Genomic DNA, 11,149 nt, shown 5'->3' with positions numbered 1-11,149 from the left:
TAGTTGGTTCCTTGTTTGGGTATTTCAGCTCTAACAATGTTGAGTGCCATTGTTATTGAGTAAGGGTGAATGGGTAAGAAAAATTTGTGAGAAAAAGCTTGAAACAAGAGAGAAATCGATTTGGAAATGAAAAAGATAGGTCACTAGGAGTTCTCGAAGGCGTAAGTATATATATGTTGAGATGTCTGAGTATTTATAGTAAAAGCAAATGACTTGTCGAGAACTCAATATTAGACGTTTGGAATTAGTCTATCGAGAAGTCACTTTGAAAAGTGAAAAACAAATCGAGAACGCATTTTGTTTATTCTTGTAGAGAACTAAAAATAAGCCTATCGAGATGTCGTCCAAAATGGACTAAATTGTTTCCAATTTTTATTTGAGTAAATCAAAATAAAATCAAAATAATTTTACCAAAAGTATTTTATCAAAATAATTTATTGGATTAAATTATTTCATTTCTGAGTTATTTATAAGTCTAAAATTATATTTGTAGAGAACTCTGTGAATTGACACTTATAGAGAACTCTACAATGACTTATCGATAAGACATAATAAAGCTTATCGAGAAGTCACTCGAGAAGTCAGGAAAATGACTTATCGAGAACTCACTCGAGAAGTCTTAAAATGACTTATCGATAAGTCAATTAGACTTATCGAGGACTCGGTTCTCAATATACTTTTGATCACTTTAATTCTGCCTTGTGCTAATTTTACATATTGAAAATTTAAATCAACATACATGCAGTTTACTTAGAATTTGAAAATTTCCAAGCTGATTTTGAATATTAAAGAATAAATATGCAGAAATTTCTGAAATATTTATAATTCATATTTCAGTTAACTTCCAATTAATCAAATAAATTTAGATTTACTTGAAGTTAATCTGCTGCAAAACATTAGTTCAGTTCTTACCTTAGGATGAAGAATTAAGCATTCCAATTTCTCCTACAAGTCTAGTGAAAGTTGCTTCATCCAAAGGTTTAGTAAAAATATTAGCTAATTATTTTTCTATTGGAACAAAAATAAAGCTCAATGGTACCATTTGTAGCATGTTCTTTAATAAAATGGTACCTTACATCAATGTGCTTTGTTCTAGAATGATTAACTGGATTAGCCACAATAGATATAGCACTAGTATTATCACACATAATTGAAATTTTGTGTAATACTAAGCCATATTCCATTAGCTGATTTCTAATCCAAAGTACTTGAGCACAACAACTTCCAGCAGCTATGTATTCAGCCTCAACTGTGGAAGTTAACACAGATTTTTGTTTCTTGCTATACCAGGATACTAGTCTTTGCCCAAGAAACTGACAGCTTCCACTAGTACTCTTTCTTTCAATCCTGCATCCAATAAAATCTGCATCTGTTTATCCAACAGCTTCAAAACCAATTCCCTTAGGATACCATAACCCCAAGTTTGGAGTCCCCTTTAAGTATCTGAAAATCTTCTTCACAGCCATCAAATGTGATTCTTTTGGATTGGCTTGAAATCTTGCACACAGACATGTTGCAAACATGATGTCTGGTCTACGTACAATTAAGTAAAGCAATGATCCAATCATTCCTCTATAGCTTGAAATATCTATACTCTTTCCCTTTTAATCTTCATCCAACTTTGTTGTTGTAGAAATAGGTGTAGATGCAGGTGAATAATCAATCATACCAAACTTTTTCAATAAATCTTTGACATACTTAGTTTGGCTGATAAAGATTCCATCACTTCTTTGATTGACTTGAAGTCCAAGAAAATAACTTAATTCCCAAATCATACTCATTTCATATTCACTCTGCATAAGCTTAGAGAATCTTTGGCACAACTTTTCATTAGTAGAACCAAAGATAATATCATCCACATAGATCTGTACTAGGATCATATCATCACCATGCTTTTTATAGAAGAGATTTTTGTCAATTGTACCCCTAGTGAATCCATGCTTAATCAAAAATTCTGACAGTGTGTCATACCAAGCTCTAGGTGCTTGTTTAAGTCCATAGAGAGTCTTGAGTAGCCTGTATACAAAATTTGGAAATTCTGGATCTTCAAAACCAGGTGGTTGTTGCACATAAACCTCTTCTTCCAACTCACCATTAGGAATGCACTCATCACATCCATTTGATATACGTTGAAATTTGAATATGCAAAAAATGCCAGGAAAATCCTTATTGCTTCAAGTCTTGCAACTGGAGCAAAAGTTTCATCATAGTCAATTCCTTCCTCCTGTGAGTAGCCTTTTGCAACCAGTCTTGTTTTGTTTCCGGTAACAATTTCATTTTCATCCATCTTGTTCCTAAACACCCATTTTGTTCCAATTATACTTCTGTTCTTTGGTGCAGGAACCAACTTCCAAACTTTTTTTTTGACAAATATGGCTTATATCCTTACAAATGAGTATCTGTTCTCATAAATTCTCGGGGTGAGCGAGGATCGAACCCAGGATCTGGGATGACAGAGGATAAGCTCTTAACCACTTGAGCTATCCAACCGTGCTCAACCAACTTCCAAACTTTGTTTCTCTCAAACTTATTTAACTCTTCTTGCGTAGCAGATATCCAATCAGGATCAAGAAGGGCTTCCTCAGTTTTCTTTGGCTCAACTTATGACAGAAAACATGCAGGAAGGCATTCATTTGCAGTTGCACTTCTAGTTCTCACTCCAGCAGTTGGATCACCAATAATTAATTCTATAGTGTGACATCTATCCCACTTCCTTGTGTGAGTTTATTGACTTGTGTTTTCTGCATCTTCTTCATTAATGACATCACTTTCAGAATTTTCTTCTCTTTCTCCCCCTGAGTTTGTGCTGTCAAATTCAGGTCCATGATATGAGCTTCCACTCTCATGATTCGCTTGTTCAGTTGACTCTTTATTTATTCTGTGATTTGTGTCGACTTCAGCTTCATCATCAGAGTCACTATCAATGTTTAAATTTTCAAACTTAAGGACTTCTGCTTCATTTTCATCAAGACATTTTAAGCCCGGTCACTTTTCATCATCAAAAGTAATATATGTACTTTCCATGATCTTCTTTTGCTCAATCATATATGTGACGGCCTCAACCCCGGGGTCAGGAGTTGACGTCATCAACAATCACCATAACAAACATAATATAATCAATTCCATGATAGAATATAAATACGACCCCTAATTCCAAGATCTTTTCCAGGTTTAAGTATGACTTAGGTTACTTAACTAACATAACTCAAATTACCTTACAAATCCTAACCACTAATTTAATGCAGCAACTCAACAGACCTCATCTGGTCTTAACACAACTACCTCAGAGGAGTCTAACTCGAAAGGAGCTGGAATTCTGCCCTGACTACCGCGCAAGAATCACCTAGGCATTTGCAATACATATAAAATATTCTGCAAGGGTGAACAACTGCTTGCTCAACAGCACCACTATATGAATAACAAGTAAAACATTTTAAAGTAAAGCAGTTATAGGAACATAATTCACAACTCGCTTAGAAAACAAGTAAACATTCATAAACTGGATATCAAAACTAGCATGCTCTGTAAAACAAGATCAACTGTTGTGTGTTGTGCATAAAAACCATGGTTCAATTTTAGCATGCTATTTTCATTTCCAAACCTTCCGTTCCATTACAGGAATCATAAAACCATTTGTCCCGTTACGGGGACCCAAAACCATTTGTTCCATTACTTGAATCACAAAATCACCATCAGATATGTATTGGATGTTATCTAGGGACGGCTGATTAGGCCTCCACACAAATTATCTAGGATAGTTGGCCGGGCTATCACACAAAATGTCTAGGAAAGCTGATCAGGCTTTCACACAAAATCACCGGATCCGCAGAGACTAGCTAGGTCTCTGATTATCTATGCTGGACTAATCGGTTATGTAATGCGCGCAACCGAATTAGCCACTTACGCAACGTTATCTAATATCTGATTCGATTTATCCAGTTTCAAAATCACTTTGATCTATCTCTTATTAAAATCAATTCCGTCACAGCACATTATTCAAATCCTATTTTCATTTTAATCATGTTTAGAGATAGGTATTTTCAGAAGTTACTTTTCCCCAAAACAATTTAAAAACAGTGATTTATAACTACGGGGATACGCAACTTAAAACGTTTCCGTTCCATTACGCAAGTAAAACATTTAGCTATTCATATGCACTGAACCATAAGAGAATGGTCAGGGGTACTTGCCTTGCAGAGCTTTACCACTACTATCGATCGACCGTGGACTAACTTGGATACTCGGCTTTATTACCTTACTATCAGACTATCCTGGATCCGACTTTAAAGTTCAGGTCCCTCACTTGGAACCTCGCTACGCTTGTCAACTGATCACTAGGTTATCCTTAGTTCGACTTCACTTTTGGAGTCCTTCAACTAGAACCTACAGGGCCGAAACACCCTACGTTAGATGTCTAGGTATGCTTGACATATCCTCGCTACCAATTTTACCCAACGATATTCAAACCCGACTCGTAGTTATGTATATTACAATAACACACACCAAAATTAGGGTTCACAATCGCGAAAATCGGTTCGGTGTTTGTTTCCAGAAAATACGTATACTCGTAATTTTAAGAAATCAGGGTTATCGATTTGACAAAATATTTCATCACATTGTACAATCAAGTTTCACACAAGGTATATGTATATCCTTATTTATACTTGCTCGACGTTCCGATTATTATAGGGTTTGTCCAGAATTTTTCGAATTTAATTTCCAAAAATTCGGGCAACACATCCTCTGTTTATCGGCCTACCCGTCGAACAACTCGACGTCGACAATCACATCAATCCACAAGTTTTAATACCACATCAACTCCACAATCTCGTAATTATTTATGTACAACTCCGATATACAATTTATTTTCAAAAACATTTTATACAAATCATTTTATTTATTTATAAAATTTAGGACTCAGAACATCGTCATCACCGTCCACCGTCGACTCGCCGAGGCTCATCGCCGACAGCAATAAAATTTACGGGTACCCGATTAATCCCGGGTTTCCAACGTAAATTCCACCGATTATTTTAAAACTATTTCTGCACGAATAATTAATATCATGAATATGTATTCAAATAATCCCTGCATTAAAAGGAATTAAATCAGAATTTAAACTATTCAACCCAACTGCACAGATTAGCCTCAATAGAGGCCCAACAATAACAAGGCCCAAAGTGATAGGCCCAACAGAGCAACACGCGCGTGCAAGCACGCAGTGGTAACAGAGCATCGGCAAAATCGCTGAAAAAGGAAGAGAAAAAGGGATGCAGCAAGAACCAGCAGATGCCAAACCACCACCACACGCATGCCCGCGCGGGTGGCCGGAAAACAAAAGAGGAAACACAAATCGCAGCAACACAGATAATCACACACACACATCTACACAAATATATATATGCGTGTATATATATATCTACAGACCAATCAAAAACGGAACTGGAGTCACCAAGCCCGCCGAGGCAGGCGGCAACTCACCAAAAACAGCCGGATAAGCACAAAAGGGGCGGCCGGAATTCGAAGCAGCCACGAGGCTTCCCAGAACTCAGCAAACCCGAACAGGGAATAAAATACAGGGACAAGAGTGAGAGATTTAAGAAGGAGAAAATAAACTTGGGAATAAAAATACTATATTAAATTATTTTGTTTCTCTGCCCAGCCAAAACATGTCACGTATCCTGAAGTATAAGGAGGTTAGGACACGTATCCAAAATTGATACTTATCCTTTTGAGGCTGAATTTTTACTCGGTATATTGCATTTTATCGAACCATGGCGCAGGCAAAAAATAACCCAAAAATTACCAAGTTAGTCTTAAAATGTTACCAATATCCCGAAGTTTATAAAAACATGAATTTCGTAATTTTAAAATAATTTCTGAAATGCAATTTATTCCCGCTTTTATCAATTAAACAAATCGACGCGCGGGTGAAATTAATCCCTAAAATTACCAAAATATTTTAAAATTCTCGGAATATTCCAAACTTAAATAAATACGAGTTTCATAATTTTTGAAGAATTCGGGAATTAAATACAAATTTTCCAAATAAATGCCACCAGAAAATCATAAAGGGCTAAATAATTGATGAAATATTGTTTTCTAAATTTTATAAAATCCCAAAAATTATTATTGTAATTATGAAACCATAAAAATAATTTTAGAGACATTGCAAATATTTATGCAAATAAATTTGCACTAAATTCACTTTTAAAAGTGAAAACGACTCAATACAAGTCAATAGCTAATTACACAAACAACCCGGTACACCCTAATTCACACAGGGATCATAATAAAACAACACATAGCGATTGAAACAGATACACATATTTTATTTAACTATTTAATTACTAATTACACTTTTAAATAATATAAAAGTACACGAGTCGTTATATCCTTCACCCCCTTTAAAACATTCTGTCCTCAGAATCTGATCTACTAAACAAGTGAGGATATTTGTCAAGCATATCCGACTCTACCTTCCAGGTAGACTCTTCTACTCGAGAATTCATTCATCGCATACTTACTATAGATATAATCTCATTCCTAAGGACTCGCTCTTAATGATCTATAATTCAGATCGATCATTCCACGCAAAACAAATTTGGGTGAGAGTCCCTTGGCTCCCAATCAACAACTTGGTTCGAATCAGATACATATCGCCTTAACATTGACACATATAACATATTATATATATATATATATATATATATATATATATATTGCGACTGCGGCGGTAATACCAACTCATAAATAACTTTACTTATATTTCTTTATACCTCGAACAGTTCAATACATTTAGGACTCTACTTGTCCCTTCTATTCAAACTTAACCAATCTCTTTCAAGGTAAAACTTTGGCCTATACCATGATCCTCATTCTATATATTCATATTCTTTCGATGCAATTCCGCTTTTTCTCTTTGTATATCCCGAGTTGTTTCAACTCTTTCCCGAATACACCACCACCCTCTTGATGTACTAAATTAATTCAGGACTTAACAATATCTCTACTCCCACTTTCTCTCAATAGAGGGGGGACTGACGCTTATGTCCACACAACACTCCGCGAAGTAGTATTCTCTTACTAACAGGGTAACTATTATCATAGAAAACTCAATCCATGGTAGATGATTACCTCAATTTCCTTACAAATTCCAAAATATATAATCTTAGTACAACTTAATATTATTTGAATCGTCTTGTCACTTTTACCATTTGTCCAGGGATGGCAAGTGGTACTTATATTTCACTCAATCCCCAAACATTTCTGGAACTTCATCCAAAACCTCAAGTAAATTCGGGTTTCAATCAGTCACAATAAGAATAGGGACTTCATACTTTGTCACAATTTTATTCAAATACAACTCCATTAGCTTATCCAAGGGTACCTTTCATTAATTAGAGGGAAACATGCAGACTTCATTGACTTATCAACAATCGCCCAAAAGTTCTTCGTCGTGTTTTGGTACACCCGAATGCTTCCAGGTAAATAGGATCCTTGGAGTGTGGGCTTCTCTTTATATTTTACTCTTTAGCTCAACCACATTATAATTCATGCTCTAGCGGGAAAATCCAAACATACCTCTACTTTCCTTTTGGGTGCCACTTTTCTTTCCATTTGAACTATCCAATTCTTGATTCATAACTTCTTCTTAACATTTCTTGATGGGTAGTTTCTTAAACAACCATGGTTCATAATTAATTTTGATCAAATTCTCATACTTTTGAAGCTTAGTATACAATTGCTACTTCTCAACCTTTCACAGACATTTCTTTAGGTTTTCAATTTGGCCTTCCTTAGCCCTTAGATGGGCGAGGATGTTATCAATAAATACAATGGGCTTTTCCAAGTACTCCTTATACACCACGTTCTTTAAATCTTTATAGGCGACTCATATACTTATCACTCCCCATGATATCACTCACCTTACAATGCTCACAACTCATCCTAATCACAATCCTTGACATGCCATCCGACTGTATCTTAAGTCAATCCCGTAGAATTCGTACACTCCTTGAATTAGGTCACATAAGTAATCAATCCTTTATAGGGGTTACCTATTCTTATTTATCATTTATTAAACTCCCGATAATCAGTACACAATCTCATAATTTCATTCCTCTTTCCAGTAACATCACTGGTGCATCCCTAGAGAACTATATCTGGTATGCTCACTTTTCTTTCTAATAACTGTTATCATTATCAACTAATTATTTCGTTCCACTGGCCTCCAGAGACTCCAAGGAATTTATTGTTACCCAACATTCTTCCAGCTTAAATATTCGCTTCCTCGTATCTTTATAGATGGTGGATCTACCTTATATCCTTAGCTTATTACTTCTTTTCTCCTTGGTTTGCTTTATCCTTAACACCTTCCGACTTCCTTTTCTTATCACTTTCGTCCTTAACAGTCAACTTCTGCTCACTTCCCATTACCAGGGCGGCCCGAACCATAAAGGAGTATGTCTTGGGTTATAATGCCACAACTCCTCTTCGAATTTCAGGCTTCAACCCTTGTTGAAACCTCCTTACTTTCTAAATCTCCACACTTACATACTCAGGAACTAATCGGCCAATTCTATAAACTTGGCCTCATATTCCAACACGCTGTTTTCACCTTGCTTCAGTTCTAGAACTCGAATTTCATTTGTCTCCACAAACACATCCTGGGACATACCTTTCCAAAAATAACTCAGTAAACCTGGCCCATGAAACAGGGCCTTCTCCTTTTAATGTTTTGGTTTTCTCCCACCAGTAATTCGTCATTCCTTAAGGAGTAATTTGCATACTCAATCTTAAAATTTTCACTTACTTGGACAAAATTGAAAGATTTCCCCCATCTCCTTTTAACCATGCTCCAACAGCTACTGGATTAGGTTCACCTTTAAACTTAGAATGGTTAACATTCTGAAAAGATTTGACATAAATACTTGGGTTCACTCCTTGCTGTTGCTGCTACAACAGTAGTTACCGCTACTGAACCTGTTAAATTAAATGCAACTGTTGTTTCTACTGCTGGTGCAACAAATCTAGAATTTCATTTATAGCTGGACCCTCCGCAAAATTATTACTATTTTCTTTTGACTAGGTAACTTTCTTGGGTGGCATTTTCCTGGAATATATAAATGAGTTTTATTCAAGATTGAACAAAATGTTTAACAGAAGATATCACCGTTTAAACGGTGCACCCGTATCAGGAAAATGCTGCCCAATAAAATACCCATGTCCTTAATATCGGGGTCCATTTGCAAAGAAGTCTAGATTAACTGCACTTGCAATCATAGCAACAATGACAGTAGCAGTATCAATAACAGTTCAGGAAGACTAAAATACAAAGGAACTAACACCGTAACATGATTCCTTAATACAACAGCAATTGACCAACTTCCACTCATTGCTCTATTATCACATTAACACTAATCTGATACACTGCGAGACTTATCTGCCTATATCACCTATCTTTTCTCCAGGGGTGATTTCTTATCACCCTTAAGTGATTTATCAATCATTGAATTACCTTTATTTCCCAGGGCAACTTCTTATTTCCCACCAATAACCTATCTTTCACAAATTTAACTTTTCTAAAGCCGCAACCTTCAATGTCGAATCATAAATCCTCTCTACTATTATCATTTCTGGGATAGCTAGCAATCCAATGTACATCTTATATTTCTTCCAGATAGTCAACTCTCAACTACTTTCGATGACCAGGACTGTCTAATCACAAAAGCTACTGACAATCCACTGCCTCGGGACTTCAAATAAAATTTCAAAGTCGAAGAATCATTGATATGGGGAGGACAAAAGAAGAAAACATAGGTATGACTGAGAGCAACCATACAAGTACATAAGATGGCCAGTCTTAGTACCATACGGTCACAACACATAATTCGGTGGCATCCCACCAGACCCTTTTGTCACATAGACAAATGGTCAATTCATATGCATTGTTTGCCCCAATCACCCGAAAAATCACCGAGGAAAAAAACAATATTCAGATAAGAAATTCACAGATAAAAAGGAAAGAATCTGATTTGTAAGGGGATCAACAGAACCCTAAGTAGCTTACCTCGGGTTCACAACTTTCTCACAAGAAAGATAAATAACTTATAGAATAAGAAACAATTACTCTGGAGATAGAATACATTTCAAGGAAGGAAATGAAAGAGTTCAAAGATATCACCTCCCGTTCTAATCCACATTCACTACCAATTTAGTCGTCATAACAGCCCCTGACTATTATCACGCTATCCTAACTCACCAAGATCACACAATCAGTCCAATAACATTCCTTAACATAAAAAATGCGATATTTAGAAATAACGTTGGCAACTGACACAACAAGAGCCCGCACTAAAAGGAATCTTCGCAATCAGAATCGTTTTCTCGAGGGAAAACTAGAAATCTCTATAAAACGTTACTAATAAAACATATGCAAAGAATATGTACTCTAGGTTAGGGAAATTCCAGTAAATCCTTAATAAACGTCAAGGTTACGTCTCCGAAACCCTTGACTAAACTCATAGACTCACTCCTCTGATTGAGTTGCTGACTTACATCTATCTACAAACCTTTCTTCACTCTTTTGACTCTACCCATAGCCTAAATCAGGGACTCAAATCTGTAGCTCTGATAACAACTGTGATGGCCTCAACCCCGGGGTCAGGAGTTGACGTCATCAACAATCACCATAACAAACATAATATAATCAATTCCATGATAGAATATAAATACGACCCCTAATTCCAAGATCTTTTCCAGGTTTAAGTATGAATTAGGTTACTCAACTAACACAACTCAAATTACCTTACATAATCCTGACCACTTTTTAAATGCAACAACTCAATAGACCTCATCTGGTCTGAACACAACTACCTCAGAGGAGTCTGACTCGAATGGAGCTGGAATTCTTCCCTGACTACCACGTAAGAATCACCTAGGCATCTACAATACATATAAAATATTTTGAAAGGGTGAGCAATTGCTTGCTCAGCATCACCACTATATGAATAACAAGTAAAATAGTTTAAAGTAAAGCAGTTATAGGAACATAATTCACAACTCGCTTAAAAAACAAGTAAACATTCATAAACTGGCTATCAAAACTAGCATGCTCTATAAAACAAGATCAATTATTGTGTGCTGT

The sequence above is a fragment of the Apium graveolens genome, chromosome 9, assembly GCF_009905375.1.
Source record: "Apium graveolens cultivar Ventura chromosome 9, ASM990537v1, whole genome shotgun sequence".
NCBI classification, from domain to species: Eukaryota; Viridiplantae; Streptophyta; class Magnoliopsida; order Apiales; family Apiaceae; genus Apium; species Apium graveolens.
The sequence above is the reverse complement of the archived record's forward strand: the minus strand, read 5'-3'. Positions refer to the sequence as shown.